Source organism: Tenrec ecaudatus, chromosome 6 (genome assembly GCF_050624435.1).
Source record: "Tenrec ecaudatus isolate mTenEca1 chromosome 6, mTenEca1.hap1, whole genome shotgun sequence".
NCBI lineage: Eukaryota > Metazoa > Chordata > Mammalia > Afrosoricida > Tenrecidae > Tenrec > Tenrec ecaudatus.
In genome coordinates this window covers 61,999,879-62,018,882 of record NC_134535.1, presented here as the reverse complement: position 1 = coordinate 62,018,882, position 19,004 = coordinate 61,999,879, and the positions used below count along the sequence as shown (strand labels likewise).

Genomic DNA, 19,004 nt, shown 5'->3' with positions numbered 1-19,004 from the left:
AATCTACGATGTAATTCATTTATTCACAAATTCTACAAACCATTCTGAAATGTATCTTTGAAACAGACATTAGGAAGGATTTTCTACGGAAATAGAAATAAGTAGCATGTTCAATTAGCTTAAATTGTGAAATACCTAGAAAGCATTTACATACAGAAAGCAGATAGGTTAATTATAATCCACTCTCCTCTATAAATTTCTTAGTTTTCAATTGCTATGTGTACTTAATGGGTGTGAAATTAATTAGACGTTTCATTAACATTCCAAATACATCCACATTCATGACAATTTATTTCAAGACTGACTTGTGCAAGCTCCAGTTTTCTCAGGGAAGTTAGTCTTCAGTGGACCCATCCCATGTCCAAGTCGTATTTTTCCCAGCACTTTGCTTTTCTTCTGAATCTCTCTGCTCCTCAAACCTGGTTTCAAAAACAAAAAATGTTTTCTAAAGTCTCCAATAAGTTTCTTGTACAGGGCAGTTGAACTTCAGTCTTTTCTTTGGCGATGCTAAATTCCCTTACGAGGAGCATTTCCATGATAGCTCCACCCTTCTTGGAACCAGGCCTTTTGGAACAGACGTGCTTTCGGGTACCCTCAAGTCATATCACAAATCATCCTATGAGTAACACTTTTAAGTCGCTGAACTGGCCGAGTCAGGCATTAATGAGCAATTTATTTTATTCATAGAAATAGTGCTGATTTAGATCCAGAAGAGAAAGTTGTTTGGAGATTGTCGGTTTGGGGTTTTTTATTTTAAGGAGTTTGGCGGGTGATGAGAAAAGAGTTCAGGCAGGTTAAAATACCAGTGGATGGAACACATGCCAGTCCATTAAAAAAAAAATCCATTTCAAGGATAAGGGCTGTACTCTGGCCTGGGCTCCTTCAAGCGGACTCAAGGTGTGGAAACTCGCTTCTCTGTTCCCCAACACAAAGGAAGACTGGAACAGCAACTGTTTGGGGGCGTCAAAGGCTGAATTACAGTTGGCTTATAAAAAGTTACCCCTTGGGCCACCTCACTCATGACGAGGTTTCTAACCGGCCCCCCCCCTCCCCCCCGCACTCGGGAGCAACTAACACATGATCCGCCCACTCGCCAGCGACTGGGAAGGACCGGATAAGCCGTTGGAGGAAAGAAGGTAAATGCCACTGAGGAAACGCCGCCTGGAAACCGCTGGGAAGGGCTCAGGGTGGGCTGGGCCAGCGCTCCGCGCAACACGGGAGGCGGGGCCTGAAGCCCGCAGCCGGGCCCCCCGCGCAGAGGCCACGCCTCCCCGCGGCGCCCGGCCCCGCCCCCTCGCGCCCCGCCCGCGGGCGGAAGCGAGAGCGAGGCTGAACGCCTGACGTCAAGGCGACACCGCCAAACCTCGCCCAGAGTCAGGCGTGTAACCAGCCGGAGCGGCGGCGGTGGCGGCAACGGCAGGACCGCCGTGGCGCCGGGAGCAGGGACCGAGAGGAAGCTCAAGGCGTGGAGAGGCGCTGGCTGCGGGGATCCGGTGACGACACGAAAGGTTCGCCAAGTGTGTGCGTGGCCGCCCAGCCGAGCGGCGGCCGCCGCGCGGGGCGGGGGCGGGGACCGGCGCCGGCTGAGGGGAGAGGTTGGGGTGCGGCGCGGGCCGGGCGGGGCTCGCGGAGCGGTCAGGGGCTCGGGCGGCGGGGGCGGAGGACCCCCGGCGCGCGGCAGGTGGCGCAAGGGCCGGCCGCCCGGCCCGCCAGCGCGCTGCTTCGGGGACCGGCGGGGACGAGCTGCCGCCGCGGGGGAACAGCGCGCTTTGCGGAAGGGGTCAAATGTCTGAAATATGGCGGAGGAAGTGAGAGCCGGAGGACCCCCCCCTCCCGCTCCCGCTCCCTCCTGCCGGCGGCCGCTGCAGCCTCGCCCGCTGCCCGCCGCTCCCCGGGGCTCAGGACTGGTCTCGCTGGCCTGGTGCCCCCGCGCTAGCCTCCTGGGTTCCCTCCCGGGGTGGGTGGAAGTTAGAACGGAAACCAGAAAGTTGTCCTTTGCGAAGACCAGCCTCCCCAGCCCCCCGCCCGGGCGACGAGCGCTGGATGGGGGGGGGGGTGACCACTCCCCGGCTCCCCACGGGCTCCAGCCTGACAGGGGAAAAGTTTGCCTGAAACGGGCTTGGTGTGCTCCATTTGTTGCGGGAAGTGGCAGGAGGAAGACAGCAAAGGGAGCCCCACCTAGTCTGGCAGCAGCCATCCTAGACAGAAAAACTGTTTAAAGGGGCCTTTCCCTTCGTCAGCAAGAGGAAATCGCTTTCTCTGTAGAGGGGAGAGCAAATCCAGGAAGTTTGCCCTCCTCTCTTTTTCGCCCTCTTGATGTGTCTCATCCACGAATCTCAGCGCCGAGAATTTTATTTAAAACTAGGCTTAGTGAACCGAAGCCCTCCAGATTTTTCTGGGTGGTGGGGGAGGGAGGGAGAATAACTCCTGGCCCTTGGGGAAGAGATCATCCTTGCAAGTTTAGGCAGATGGTTAGTTACTTAAACTTCGCCTGCGTCGCACTCTCCTCTCCTTATTAATTTAGGGGGGAAAGATTTTTTTTTTAACATCACCGGGTTTGTTTCGTTACTTGTAGCAGCTGATAACAGGACTTCAAAAAGTTCGTGGAAAAATTCCAGTATCTTAATTTTCGACACACTTGGAAGCTCCCTGGTTTGTATTGAGTGCTTAGAAGATGAGGCTTCCTCCTCAATTCATTTCCCAGCCCTCTTTTTTGTAATTGCACTGCTTTCTGTTTTAGCAAGAAATAGAGAGAAACGGGAGATGTTGCTTTAACTTCAACTCCATATATCACTTAAAAGCTTACTCTTGAAATAGTATTTATTGAGTCATGATAGAGTCATGGGGATTTTCAGAGCCGGAAGGCACTATTTCGAAGGATCATCCAGTCTTGCTCTACTATTTGATGGAGGAGGAAACTGAGGACCAAAAAAAAAAAAAAAAAAGATAAGATAACCAGGTAGTGACCAACTTTGCTGACTTTTAGGAAAGTAAAGCCTCTGTAGTAATGAACCTACAGGGAGAAATGGGGCGCTTGTAGCCAATATCCCATCATATCCAAAGAAGTCAGGTAGTTTTCAAGGATCTCAATTTTAGGAGACGAAACTGATTCTCACAGGGCTAAATAACTGTAAGGGCACAAAGCCATGAGTGAAATCTCTAACTTGAGCCTATCTATTCTTTTAATCTCTATACTACTACAGTGTTTCGACTTCCATCATCTTGTTTGGTATCCACAATAAACATGCTACTTTACCTGAGGAACTCCCAAAGTAAGGCTTTGAAACTTGGGTTTCAATGTGCTGGGTATTGGAATACATTTGAAGAGCCTAAATACTAAAGTAACTTAATTTTAGTATGTGTTACAGGCATGAAAATGCCTTCTCCCACCTGTTTTCCCACTTGCCCAGCCCTCCTCCACAAAAGTCATCCCCTGTCTTTTCACTGGGACATCACAAAGTCTGTAGGATAATGTCATTGAAAGATTTGGAAAATTTCCACCAACTAAACAGTTTTTTGTCGCTTCCCTGTGTTTTACTAAACATCTCTAAAGACAATGTACATGTCTCTCCTTTTTGTGTCCCAAAGTACCGACATTGTCCCTTACACATAGTACCAATTTACTTTAAAAACTCTGTGAGAGTTGTGATTAATTAATCTGTTTAATTCTCCTCAGTATTCTCAACTTGAACCTTGCATTGACACATAATGTTTAGGATAAGCTTTTAGTGATTGATGGTGATGCGCATTCAAAGAGAAGATCTTTAAGAGAATGTTGTAATCTGTAAAGGAGAAACATTTCCACCTTGGTTTGGGAATTCCTTTTGCTTTACAAATTGGTTACCTCCTCAAAATAATCCTTTACAATAGCACTTCTAAGCTACAGACAGAAAGCCCCCATGATGACAACAGATCTGATTGATTCTGACTCAAGTGATCACCCTGTGTGGGTCTAATGCGTATAATAATTGATCATAAAACATGACTGTATGTATAAAACCAAACTTGCTGCCATTAGTCCATGCCAACTCATAGCCATCCTCTAGGGCAGGGTAGAACTGCCCCCTGTGAGTTCCGAGACAATATTTAGGGGAGTAGAAAGCCTCGACTTTCTCCCCTGTACCTGTGAGGATAGCAAATCCGTAATTAAGATTGGTGAAAGGCCTGTGCAGAGATTCATAACAGGGTAACTGCTTGATGTGTGTTGTTTTAAATTTAAATCTAACATAGATTTAGATCAAAAGTTCATGTTCAGTTTTCTTTGTCTTTTGTGGTAAATACTTGATTAATATTGGGTGGAGTGAAATTGGATCCCATAAAAAAGAAAATGGATAATTTTGAAAAGGTGTGGGCTTTTGTTTTGAAAATATAATTTAAACAATTTTAAAATTGAATGTCAAGGAACTTTTACTGATTTACATGCGCTGTTTTCCTAAAGACAATGAAAATGTTTTTGTGGACATATTTATTAGTAATGAGGCTTGGTATTGATTCGTAGTGTCTACATTTGACCCCAAAATAGTTTAGTATTAGAAACTTGATTATCCAAAATCTTTTGTGTGTGTGCCCCCCCTTCTTTAATTGCAATGATGTCACAAATTTAGTGGGTAGGAAAAAATGGTTGAATAGAGATTGTACACTTTTAAGACCATACAAGCTAATATTTTTTAGGATTCTATGGTCTTTGAAGCTAGGTTGAAAAGTACTTAGTTATCTCAGATTGAATATTTTTAGAACAGTTTAAGAACAGGCATTTGGCTGATATAGTGATTTGTTGTAACAAGGTTTTACAGTCCATCTATAAAGAGGAGCACTGTGCAATGGTATGCTCTTGTGCTGACAGTTTAATGTTTTTCAGTCTTAGATATTTTCCCATCCTATTGAAATGTACTAAATAACATTTGAAGGCTTATATCCTTTCATCTTCAGGCAGTCCCGGATTATGAATGAGTTGCATTACTGTCTGTAATTTGTTGTTAAGTTGACACAGGTATGTATGGTTCAATTCTAACATCAGTCACATATTTGTCTTAGTATATAATATATAATGTACTTTACTATTTATAAAGAACACTAAAGAAACATTTCCAGATACATTAAAGCATCTTTAATAACATGCAGTAATAATGTGTAAAATGCACCCTGCACAATAGTATTCATTTGTTATTAGGAACCATTGTGTGCATCCCAAATTTTTAATATACTAGACTTTACAGGGGGGTGGTATATGAGAACTTCCTGCATTAATTCTTGTAAAATCTCATAAACACTGGAAGCCGTAGCTACGAAAAGCAGAATCAATTTATCGTACGCAATACAAACTGACTTGCTAAATATAATTTATTGTATTTTGATTGAATCCAGTTGTCCACTGGATTCTAAAATCAATCTCTTAATTGGAGACTAGAATTTTATAGAATTGTTTTAAGTTCACTACCAACAAAAAAAAGTGCTACTTGTTTTCCATACTACCTAATAGTGTCGTGTGTTTTTGCTGTTACTTGGTCAAAATAAGGGTGCAGAGCAACTGATCATTATTTCAGTATTATTTCAGTAACTATTCAGAAAGAATTGCTTTGCTTTGCTTCATTACCTGCTGCCAGAGAGACTATTCCAGCTCACAGGCTTGGAGACTTTGTAAATCTTCAAGGAAGCAGACAGCCCCAGCTCCTGAAAAGCAATTGGTGTGTTTGAACCACCAACCTTGCTGCCAGTCCATTGCTTACCTAATAGCAGCACCACCAAGGCTTCTTTGCTTCCTTAGGGGATTAGAAAAATGTTAGACTATCCCAAGAAAAATTAATATTTAAAGGAAATGGACCAATTTTTAAAATAACATTTAAGGTAATCAACTTGATAGCAACAGATTTTTCAGTTTGGGTTCTCTTTGCCTGTGGGAAAGAAAAGCAGATAGAAGTAAACAATCTTGTCCATTTGCTAGCAGTTTTTTGGCAAAAGCTTCTGGAGTAGAACTGGAAAATGTTAAAACCCCACTTAAAGTTGAGTTGATCTGATTCATAACAGCCCTGTAAGACAGAGAGAAAATACTCTATTGGGTTTCTAAGACTAAATCTTTACAGGGACAGCTTCATCTTTCTCTTATGGAGCTGTTCATAGGTTTGAGCCGCTGACCTTGTGGTTAGCAGCCCGATGCTTAACCCACTGCACTGCCTTGACACCTTGGGGAGAAATGTTACTTAAAACTTCGAAATACTTGTAAATAGTGTCCACCTCACTTAAATTATATTAAGGGAATTTTTTAAGTTAATGGAACTGAGGGTATCAGTAAAATATTTGACTACTCAAGCTATTTTCATTAGTAGTTTTCAGGTGTCAAAATGGTATGTATGTTGCACCCATCCAACTGATAAATGTTTTAAGGTTGCAAGGAAAATAATGAACCTATTACTACATTACGCTAACATTTATGGCTGCTGAGTTATCATTGATGTCTCAGCATGGCAACACTCAAAATAATCCCTCGGGAATCTTGAATTCTGTAACTGTGCAAATAAAGAGACAGAAATTAGTACATATCCCTTCTTTCCTCCCTCTGCTCTTAAAACTGTTGAACTTGAGCTGTTACACGGAATATCTGTTAGTAAGTCTGCCTGGATTATCAAATATGTTTGTAGTTTTTATTGCCCCATTAAAATGCTTAGAGTATAGAAAATATTAAGAAAATGTGTATCACCAATGATCCCACCACTTCAGTGAGATTTTCAGGCAGAACCTTTCCGCAATGGGAAAGGTTGACATATACATCTTAGAATAGGTGAGGCTTAAGAGTATGGATAAATATTTATAAACTAAATAGACTGATGTAGTGTCAGTCCTTATATATAGAATTTTTCATTTATCATTGATTGCCCTAATTGAAGTAGATTTGATTTAACTTTAAAAGACTCCCATTAACATATTGATAAGGAATAAGGAAGAATGATTGTAACTGAAAAATTTTACAAGTGAATTGTTTAGCTCGGATCCAGGACTCCTAGTGAGCCTTGAAATATTTTCAGTCTACAAGGGCAGAATTATTTTGATAATAATAAGATACTTTGCCTTTTCCATGTGTGACCATTTGATTGGTAGGAAACTATACTGGTTCTAAAGAAGGAATGGGGTCTGAGCACCACACTCTAGCAGTTGTCTTCTTCACTGCCAGACATTCACAGTTTTTACAAAAGTTTCACTACTGTCCTTGAAGCAGTAAAAAAAAAGTTTACTGTTTTGTGACCTCTGTATATGTTCTTCATAGCCTGTGTGACCGAGTGGCAAATGCTCTTAAAACACTTGTGACTATCTCTTAGAAAAAACCATTTTGAGATGGAGTGGCATACTGAACCAGACCCTTTTTTCATGGAACACCATTATTTTGTAATGCTTGACAAAAGGCTTTTTCCAACTTAGCCTTGCATTTTCTTGGAACTAAACAAAAGGAGCCTCTCATTTAAGGAACATAACTGACAGTATTGCTGGTCAATGATAAAACTCTTAGCATTCAGACTTTTCTGATGGTATTGATGGTATTAATGAACATGATGTTTCAAAATCATTCATGGGTAAAAAAAATCCTTTCAAAGTGCTAGCTAGACTAATGGTTTCTAATGTATCAGAGAACATAAAACTTACTCAATTGGATACATATTCCATATTTTAGTGAATTTGGGTATAGTGCCAAAGAAGATTATGGATGCCTGGTGGCATTATGGTTAAGCTTAGCTGCTAACCAGAAGGTATGCAGTTGAAACCAAACAGTAGCTCCGTAGGAGAAAAGTCCTGATCATCTATCTACTTCCATAAAGATTGGAGCCTAGGAAACAATATCGGGCAGATCTACTCTATCACCGTGCATTAAGTCTGACTCCGTAGTACACATCACCACCAGAGAAGAATATCCACATTTAATTTGAAAAGGCTACTGAAATACTCTTCGTTTTCTAACTACTACCTGTAAAGCCAAGTTTTCTACATGTTAACCAAAACAATATATTCCAATAGTTTGAATGCAGAAGCAGATGAGTATGTTTTACTTATTAAACTCAGCATTAAGAGACTTGTAAAAATTTAATACCATTCAGTTTTTCAAAGTCATTCCTCAAAGGTTATTTACTGGTTTTATTGTTGCTTTAAATTGATAAATATTAATTAATTTTGAAGACAATAAATTGGTATTTGTATGGTTCACATGGTAGTCTTCTCTGAGCATCTGAGTAATTTTAATCACTCCCAAATCAAAAAGTCCTTTTCAGTCAATTCTAAATCATAGTGGTTCTAATGTGTATCATATGACAGCTATCCTCCACTAGTTCTCCATTAGCTAGGTTTTTAGTATTCAATCACCAGGTTTTGACGGACTGCTACTAAGTACATTAGAACAAGTAATTTTTCAGTTAATAGCCAAACATTAGTACCTTAATGGTTATGTTGTTGGACTGCTAACCACCAAGTCAGAAGCTGGAAACTACCAGCTGCTCCTCAGAAGAAAGACAGCCTTTCTATTCCATAAAGAGAGAGAATGTTGGAAACTCACAGGGAAAGTTCTACCTGTTGTATGGGGTCAGTATGAGTTGGAGTCCAATTTATGGCAGTGAGGTATCTTTTTTGAAGCCAAGCAGTTGACCAGGGCTGGCTGTTTGATCCCTCCCAAAGATACTGCAAAAAGACAGATGTAGCACTCTGCTAACAAAAGATCACAACCTTCCAAAGTGGGCTGCCTCTGGCCTCCTCTGATTTCCCAAGAAGAATTAAACTCCACATCAGTCCAAGACTGATTCCTTTGAGGCAGGGGTCAGACGTATGCCCGTCCTCCAGCCTTCTGACCAGTTCTGACCTCACCTGACACTCCGTTTTTCTTGCCCTCTTCTTTTCCTTGTCACCGTATGAGACTTTCAGTCTGAGTTTAAATAACTGCCAGGGCCCATTGCACAAGAAACTTCATGAATAGAGAAGTGGTAACTCCCTTTCCAAATCTTGAGGGTATGTCACTTTGATATGCAAGGACGTAAAATACATAGACTTGGCATTATTACCATTTAACAAAAAACCACCATTGCCTAGGGTAAGGATATTGATGATAGAATCTCTATGTGGTGCACCTACCTGTATTAGTGCTCCTTAGTTAATAAAACTAGATCTGTGATGGATTGTTTTGAGTGTAGAGGAAATTCCACTGACAGATTTCAGCTTCCTTTCAATACATAGTCAGTTTATATCCTTTCAGAAAAACCTATCAATTCTTTCTGCACTGGATAAGTAGATAGTTATAATAGTAAATGTTTGTGAAGCACTTTCTCTGTACCAGTCACTGTCCCAAGCATTTTGTATACATTGAGTCTTCACAATGCTAGGAAAGAGTCCTTTGTTGGCCCATTTTACAAATAAGGAAGTAAGCACCCACAGGTTAAATCACAGCCAGGACTTGGGTCCGGGTTTAATTTTACCTCTGTTCTTAAAACACTAGATCAAAAATTGGCTTCAAGAAAAGGGCTTCCCGCTCCCAAAAGGGACGAATAACAGAAATGTGGGTGCAGGGAGCTATGGACAGTGTAAGCTACAAAATAACAATATATAACTGGTCAAGGGTACAATGTGGGGGGTGGGGAGGAGTTTATACCAAGGGCTCAAGTAGAAAATGTTTTGGAAATTATAATGGCAACATACATATAAATATGCTTGATACAATTGATGTATGGAATGTTATAAGAGCTGTAAGAGCCCCCAATAAAATAGCTTCCAAGACTTGGGATCATAAAATATGTCAAGTGAATATATTGGATTGGTGTTAACAATGTTAATAAGAGCATCTTAATGCAAACTAAAGGAAAACTACAGGATTTTAAACTTCAAAAGAACTGTTTTTTTGAACATTTTATTAGGGACTCATACAACTCTTATCACAATCCATACATATACATGCATCAATTGTATAAAGCACATCTGTACATTCTTTGCCCTAATCATTTTCAAAGCATTTGCTCTCCACTTAAGCCCTTTGCATCAAGTCCTCTTTTTCCCCCTTCCTCCCCGCTCCCCTCTACCTCATGAGCCCTTGATAATTTATAAATTATTTTGTCATATCTTGCCCTATCCGGCGTCTCCCTTCACCCCATTTTCTGTTGTCCATCCCCCAGGGAGGAGGTCACATGTAGATCCATGTAGTCGGTTCCCCCTTTCCAACCCACTCACCCTCTACCCTCCCAGTATCACCCTTCACACCCCTGGTCCTGAAGGTATCATCCACCCTGGATTCCTTGTGCCTCCAGCTCCTATATGCACCAGTACCAGTGTACAACCTCTGCTCTATCCAGACTTGCAAGGTAGAATTCGGATCATGGTAGTGGGGGTGGGGTGGGTTGGGAAGCATTTAGGAACTGGAGGAAAGCTGTATTCTTCATCAGTGCTACATTGCACCCTGACTGACTCATCTCCTCCTCTAGACCCCTCTGGGAGGGGATCTCCATTGGCCAACAAATGGGCTTTGGGTTTCCACTCTGCACTTCCCCCTTCATTCACTATGGTAAGATTTTTTTTTTTTGATGATGATGCCTTATACCTGATTCTTTGACATCTCGTGATCGCACAGGCTGGTGTGCTGCTTCCATGTGGGCTTTGTTGCTTCTGAGCTAGATGGCCGCTTGTTCACCTTCAAGCCTTTAAGACCCCAGACACTATCTCTTTTGATAGCCGGGCACTATCAGCTTTCTTCGCCACATTTGCTTATGTACCCGTTTGTCCTCAATGGTAGTATCATGGAGGTGTGCACCCAGTGATATGATTTTTAGTTCTTAAGAACTGTTTTATGAACAAAGGCCCTTTGGTTCAGATGCCTCACTTTTAAAAGAGAAAGCTAGAGTCCCGGCTTGGTTTTGAGAGCCTATAGATGGTAACAGAGAGCCAGTAGAACTTCCATTTCCCAACTCATGTTTTGCTCTTAGTCTTTATCTCTTTGATTTATTTTGGTTGTATTATTGTTGTTGAGGGGAGGAAGAGGAATGGAAGCTATAGATAATGTAAGGTAGTGTTTGTGCTTTATCTTTAATCTTCTATTAGCATGTAGTCATTTTAGGGATTTTTTGTTTTGGGTTTTTTTTAATATGTAATTTTTTAAAATCATTTCATTAGGGGCACATACAACTGTTATAACAATCCATACATACATTAATTGTGTAAAGCACCTTTGTACATTCATTGCCCTCATCATTCTCAAACCGTTTGCTCTCCACTTAAGCCCCTGGCATTCATTTTAAGTTAATTTCTTAACCATCTTTCTGCTTTGAGGAGTCCAACTTTTGCTCACAAGAATAGGTTATAGTATATTTTTAACTTAATCTTTTGTTCATCTCCCTGGGAGATATACAACAGAAACATGGGTGGAAGGAGACAGCAATCGGTATAAGATATGAAAACCAATAATAATTTATAGTTATCAAGGGATGGGAGGGCAGGGGGGAGGGTGGGAAAAAAGAGGAACTGATACTAAGGGGTCAAATAGGAAGTAAATGTTTAGAAAATGATGATGGCAACATGTGTACAAATATGCTTGGATACAATTGATGAGTGGAATGTTATAAGAGCTCCAATAAAATGAGTTTTGAAAAAAAACGTTGTTATACACATGCTTACACATCTCTGTGGACAGAAGCTTGGGTGTGTGTCCCAAGTTTTAACTTAAATCTTGGGTAAATTTTTAATGATTAACCTTTTCAATTTGAAGACATTTAATAGCTTTCAAGTTTATGAAACTTGGGTCCAAGAATTTGGTGTGTTGTCTGCCTTAAGTACTACTTTTCCAGAATACTTCTAAATGATGATGTGTTACCTTTTGGAGAAAACTATTATTCATTTTTTCATATTTGTTCACAAACAATTTTCATAAGTCTAATTATTTTCTAAATCTATGTAGACAGTTCCAAATTTTATCAGATTCTTAGCCTAACATGCATTTGGATCAAGTAATCCATTTCCAATTCTGAGAACAGTAAGAAAACTAGGTATACTGTACTTGGTGAGTTTCTTAGAAATTTAGTGCTAGCTATTTCCCTCAAGATACCAGGGGAACATGTTCTGTAAAGAGACAGAGAGAGAATATGGAGTATGAACCCAGTTTCAAAGAACCGGTTGGTGTGAAAAGAAAAGGAAGGGGTGTGGCAGGGTTTAGAGAAGTAGTGTGGAGAGAGAGCAGGGCTTCAGAGATTAAGCATTACAGAACTCATGCCCACATAGGCTAAACTCGGTGAGGAAAGGAATTTAACAGGAAGCTTTAGCTCTCTCCATATTAAATAATTAACTGGTCAGCCATTCTGGCATTGCAGTTCTGAATTAATGAACATTCTGAGATCATATTTTATGTCTAGGACTCCAAATTAGTCAAAAGATTGCCACTGGCTATTTAGACAATATTAATTGCTAGAAAAAGCATGAAAATTTATTCCATTTTAGTCCTTTTATACATAAGCTTTTTTTTCCTCCCAAGAGCATTATATCTTACCTCATCATTTCAGCAAATAAAATACCGAATTTCCAAGCTTTTGAGCACGGAAAGCATTAATAGCGTGTTTTCACTGAGATGAAAGTGGTGATGGTGATGATGACTGATGATGCTAGAGAGTGATGGAAAAGGAGGAAAGCAAATAGAATGGCGATTAAGAGGAGCTCTGGTTGGATAAGCATTGGAGAATATAGGATACTGCATCTCCCATTACCACCACTTTCATACATGTTTAACCTGGTAGCTGGTGCTTAGTTAATGCTGAAGAATAATTTTTTAACAGTTTTATTGACATAGCAATTCACATTCAGTAGTTCAATCACATCAAGAAGAGTAGTACAATCAAGGAATTTTAATTGGAAAAAAACTCATTAAATGTTTAGTAACTTGTTCTTATCCATCCCCAAACTAAACTATTACTTAAACTAGTTCTTTTTAGTGTTTACTTCTCCGTATATACGTCATTATTAGGCCATCTGTCTCTTCAAGGCTAGTTCATCTGATTTTCATGTTCTTGAGAGCTAGTTGTTCTCAGTTACTTTATGTTAGGGTTAAACTGAGTAATGTTCTTAGCAAAGGCATGAAAAGTAAACCCAAATGAACTGCAAATAGCAGTGCAAAGTAGTAATAAAACTCAAATGAGAGTGATATAGATGACTGCTTATAGAGCAGAGAAGTAAAAACTCTTAGGCTCCAGTAGTCAGAGAAAACATTACAAATTAGTGTTATTTAAATTTTAGATTAGCAGTGAGCAACAATACAGATATGTAATGTGCATACTATGCTTGAGGGAGTGGTTTGCTCTAGAAAATGTCAATAGATAGTAGAACCATAATTCCTTACCGGTATAACCCTGGGTGGCATGTATTTTGGAATTCAGAAAATTCTGAAAGGTTCTTCAGAGGAATCATACACTGTTAGTTTTTTATACTGGAATGTGGATGATAGTCACAAAGCATGGTTAGTAGCCTGATGTAAATGTTTAAGGGTGGATTGTCTTTGTAAAGTATTTATATCAAGTCAGATTTTTCTACCAAATAAGTTGTGGAACTTCGGTTTTCAGGGATTTTATGATTTCAGAATTTCTTTAAAATTTTAAAAATCTGTACTGGATAATAGATTTGAAAGGCTTTACTCCTTGTTACTTTGTGTCTTTGGAAAGACTACAGAGTAAAAATAGTAATGTGAATTAATTAGCTTATAAAGTGTTGCTGCCAAAGAATTCTCATTGACATTGACAAAGGAATTCGTTGCTGAGAGATGAAGCTTTAGGGTGGACAGTAATCATGTGGAGTCCAGTTAATCTTTGGAAATAGTGCAAATTCATCAGTTATATTTTGAATGGCTTCTCACCCAGGGGGGTCGTGGTTCATCTTCCAGCACAATATCTGACTGTAGTCTGCTGCTATGCACAAGGTTTTCAGTGGTTAATTCCTCAGAATTAGACGGCCCATTCTTTCTTTGTAGTCTGTTTTTTTGTCTGGAAGCTCTACTGGAACCTGTTCTTCGGGTAATCCTGTTGGTATTTGAAATATCAGTTAATAGCTTCCAGCATCACTGCCACAGTATGACAAACTAAGGGACAAGAAGTAGTTCTAAGAATTGGAGTATATTTAATTTTGAAGTATGATAGAATAGTATTGTTATAGGACAGCATAGTCCCTATACTAAAATACCTGATGAAACTACTTTTTAATTGTTAGTTGCTATTGACTGGTTCCAACTCATAGTGACTGTACCACAGAATGAATATTGCCTAGTCCTGTGCTTCACAGTGGTTGCTGCTTCAGCACTTTGGTGACAGCCACTGTGTCCATCCACTCAGAAAGAAATACAATCTGAAGACCAAACTCACCACCATCAAGTTGATTCTGACTCATAATGGCGCTACCGAGTTTCTAGCTAGCGTTCCCAGACTATGAATCTTTATGGGTTCAACCGGTTTGACCCCCTGTTGAAATTGGCTTTTCTGGCCCCCAGAAGTACCAACTGGAAATCTACATTTTAACAAGATCCCCAGGTAATTCTTATGGATGTCTCTTGAGCAGATGACAAAACTCAGAATTGATAACAGGAAGTGCCAGCCCACTTGGTGTGTTTTTCCCATATGCTCTGCTTATTCTAGCAGCCTAATTTACACCCACGCTTTCGTTCTCCTGGGCTTTATTCATTCATTTGGTATATACTGATCCCAAGAATGCAAGCATGTGTGCATGGCTGTCTTTAGGATACTGACGTATCTTTCACAGAACTGCCAAGACAGGCATGTTGCAAAGCTACCTTTTTTTTCCCCTAAGTGCTTACTGACTGACCTAGTAACTATGCAAGCTAGTGAAGTAATGTATGTGAAAGCCAAGTGTAAGCATTATTTATGGCTCCCGGTGAGGAGGTATGGCTTGCCTCCCCATGCCAACACACACACACACACACACACACACACACACACACACGGTCTTTATTTTACTAATGCTAAAGATAAACATGATTTGCTACACATGCGCCAGTGTAGGCTTTTAGCAATTTGCATAAACTGCTAAGATTGAGATAGTAAAAATTACAGGAAGTGCCTATGATACCACTGGTTTTTGTTGGTTGGTTAACTTTTGTTCTCTGAACTTTGTTAATAGTAGCTGGGAAATTTCCATTAGGAACCTTATGGTCCTGAAATTGCATTTACAATGTAGTAATATAGTCGTGCAGATTTTGAACTTACAATCTAAAAACAAGGCATTCTTTTGCTTACCTGACAAACACTAGGGCTTCTCTCATGGAAAATACTCTTTCTTATTTCTGAATTCAACCTTCATGTTAAAAGATAGTAAATTTATGTTTTACAAAAGGTTTCTCTCTGTCTGTGGGGAGAGAGGCTATCATAAAATCTTAAGTATTTATATTGGAAGAAATATTTTTGATAATTCATTCTTTAAAGCAGGTAAACTGGTTTGTTCTTTCTCTTAATTTATATTGGCCTGTTATTACTAAAAATCTTCATTTCTGATTACTTATATCTCGGCTCTTAAACTGTACTTACTTTAGTATTTGTATGAAATAGATGAAAACAAATATTTTCCATAATGGGGCTATTTCCATGGTTTTTATAGTTGATGTAATTAAATCATTCTACAACTTGTTCAGCAAAACATTGGGCACCTATTATAATGATGTTGATTTTGTATACTATCAATTCTATTCCAACTCATTGCCACTCAAGAATATAAACTAGAACTGCCCCTGCATGTTTCCTAAGGCTATAATCCACATAAGTGAACTGGGATATCGTTCTGTTAACAGCCAGTTCTGGAAAGGCACTGTAATTAAAGACCTAAGATGTGTCTTCAGCTCCAAAACCAAACCAACCTCATTGCCATGGAGTCGATGCTGAGCTATGCCCCCCCCCCTTTAGAACACAGTAGAACTACCCTGTGGGTTTTCTAGACTGTAAAACTTTTATGGGAATAGAATGCATCATCCTCCCAAGGAGATTGTGGTTTCAAACTGCTGACCTTTTTTTTTTTAACCAGTTCAGCTAATCTATTGTATTTTTGAAAGCTTGAAGGCGGCATTTTTGGTATAAGGTTTAACGATTATCTCAGGGTGTTAGTTTCCGGGGTTCATCCACTGCTGGTGGCTCCAGGATGTCTAACTTTCATGAGAATTTGACATTCTGTTCTGCAAATCATGCTTTTGATCAGGGTTCTTTGGAATGTTTGAACAAATATCCATTAATGGTACCCAGGTACCATCCAGTTTCTCTACCCTCATAGCAAAGGTTCGTGGAGATCAACAGCCTCCTCCTCCTCCTGATGTCCCCTCCCTCTTTTACTCCAAAGCAATAGAGACCATTGTGTCGTGGGTGCCTGCTTACAAGCTTTTAAGACACCAGGAGCTAAATATCAAACTAGGAGACAGACCAGAGGAGAGCATGTACTCTGCCTATGAACGTAAAGTTTGTAAGCCCTAATGGTGTACTGGTTATAAATCGGGCTGGGCTGCTCACCACAAGCTCCTAGTTCAGAACCACCAGCTGCCCCTCAGGAGAAGGTGAGGTATATGAGGAACTGTATCACACAGACTACCGTTTTTGTTGCCATTTCACCTGCAGTAATTAAGAGTTCCTATTTTCCCCACCTCCTCACCAACATTTGTTTTTTGTCTGTTTTTTCTTGGCCGCCTGGTGAGGGGGCGGGGAGTACCAGAGTCAATTTCAACAGATAGCTGCCCAACACACAAGCACTCTGCCGCACATACACTGCCGCCAGCGTACCTTGTGGGAGTGAAATGGTGTCTTGTTATGCTTTTGATTCACATCTCTGTAATGTGCAATGTCATTGAGCATCTTTACATGTGTTTGATGGCCATTTGAATGTCATCTTTGGTAGCATTCTTAAATCCTTTGCCATTCTGTGATTGGGTTGTCGCCAAAGTTTCATATATATGTTGGTTAAGTTCTTTGTCAGATAAATAGTTTCCAAAGATACTTTCCCAATCAGTAATTTGCCTTTTCAGGATTTTTTGGTAAAATATTTTGATGAATAAGTCTTTAATTTTTATGAAGTTATTTTGTCTTTTGCTATTTGTACAAGTTTGAGGGAGCTTCAAAAAATTATCTTGCTATGACATTTTTATATGAATCTTCTGAAGCTCCCTCATACTGAACTTGGACTATCTTAATGAGACATCTCAAAATGTGAAATGGCTTTCAGCACGCACACGTTTTGTTTTGCTCTTTAACACTTTATTGTTGTTTTTTTAATCATTTTATTGGGTGCTCTCATATCTTCTAACATTCCATACATCCGTTGTATAAAGCATATTTGTATATATGTTGCCATCATTTTCTAAATATGTGCTTTCTGTCTGAGCCCTTAGTATCAACTCTTACTTTTACCCTCCCTCTACCCCACTTTCACCAAAAAAAATTTTTAAGTTACTTTAAGTTGTTATTGCTATTAAAGACACATTTTAATTTTGTTTTTGGTGCCTAGGTTGACTTTAAATAAAATTTCAGACTAACTTGGGTTATCCCTCAAATACCATATGTACTCCAGTATAAGCTGACCTGAATATCTGCCAAGGCACCTAATTTTAGCACAGAAACTGCATTACAATATTCTGGAAAGGTAAATAAGCAGCCATCTAGCTCAGAAACAACAAAGCCCACATGGAAGAAGCACACCACTTGAAGCACACTGCATGATCACAAGTTGCCAAAGGGATAGTTATCAGGCATCAAAGAACAAAAAAATCATATCATTGTGTGTTCACCTCCATGATACGATCGCTGAAGACAAATGGGTGCATAAGCAAATGTGGCGAAGAAAGCTGATGGTGCCCAGCTATTAAAAAATATAGCATCTGGGATCTTAAAGGCTTGAAGGTAAACAAGTGGCCTTCTAGCTCAGAAGCAACAAAGCCCACAGGGAAGAAGCACACCAGCCTATGTGATTACGAGGTGTTGAAGGGATCAGGTATCAGGCATCATCAGAACAAAAAATCATATTGTGAATGAAGGGGGGAGTCCGGAGTGGAAACTCAAAGCCCATTTGTAGGCCACTGGACATCCCCTTACAGAAGGGTCTCGGGGAGAAGACGAACTGGTCAGGGTGCGATATAGCAACGATGAAAAATACAACTTTCCTCTAGTTCCTAAATGCTTCCTCTTCCCCCACTATCATGATCCCAATTCTACATTACACATCTGGCTAGACCAGAGGATGTGCATTGGTACAGATAGGAACTAGAAACACAGGGATTCCAGGGTGGATGGTCCCTTCAGGACCAGTGGTGTGAGTGTCAATGCTGGGAGGGTGGGTTGGAAAGGGGGGACCGATTACAAGGATCTACATGTGACCTCCTTCCTGGGGGACGGACAACAGAAAAGCAGGTGAAGGGAGGGAGACGTCGGACAGGGAAAGATATGACAAAATAATAATTTGTTAATTATCAAGGGTTCATGAGGGAAGGGGAGTGGGGAGGGAGGGTAAAAATGAGGACCTGATGCCAGGGCTTAAGTGGAGAGCAAATGTTTTGAGAATGATGAGGGCAATGAATGTACAAATGTGCTTTACACAATGGTTGTATGTATGGATTGTGATAAGACTTGTATGTTCTAATAACACGATTAAAAAATAAATAGATAAATATATGCTGGAAAACTTGGCTTATACTGGAGTATTATGCGGTATTATTTTTTATTATTATTACCATTCTCACCTAACAGTTTGGACCCTACTTTCTGTGCTTGAAATATCTGTGTAAGTCAAACTTAAAGACAACCTTGCTTTATAGAAAATGCCAGGTGATTCCTTTTCCCACTTCCCTTGCAACTAGGGCACAAGCACTTCACCGAAACCAAAAAACCCAGTTGCCTATCAAAGTGATTCCAACTCATTAAAGACCCATCATGTGTCAGAGTGGTGCTGTGATCTGTCGGGTCATGGTGGCTGAAGTAGATCACATCAAACAACAGAATTGTATATGAATGGATATATTGGGTTGTGTAAGATAGGGCAAA

General features: G+C 40.1%; 1 protein-coding gene across 1 annotated transcript in view; it reads left to right on the top strand.

The window, feature by feature from the left end:
• Nucleotides 1–1,343: 1,343 nt before the first annotated feature.
• The window catches only part of RAP1B (RAP1B, member of RAS oncogene family), a 46,265-nt gene continuing 28,604 nt past the window's right edge, over nt 1,344–19,004 (top strand). The window contains exon 1 of the mRNA XM_075551317.1: nt 1,344–1,508. The gene's annotated coding sequence lies outside the window, so the exon portion shown is untranslated. The remainder of the gene's footprint in view (nt 1,509–19,004) is intronic.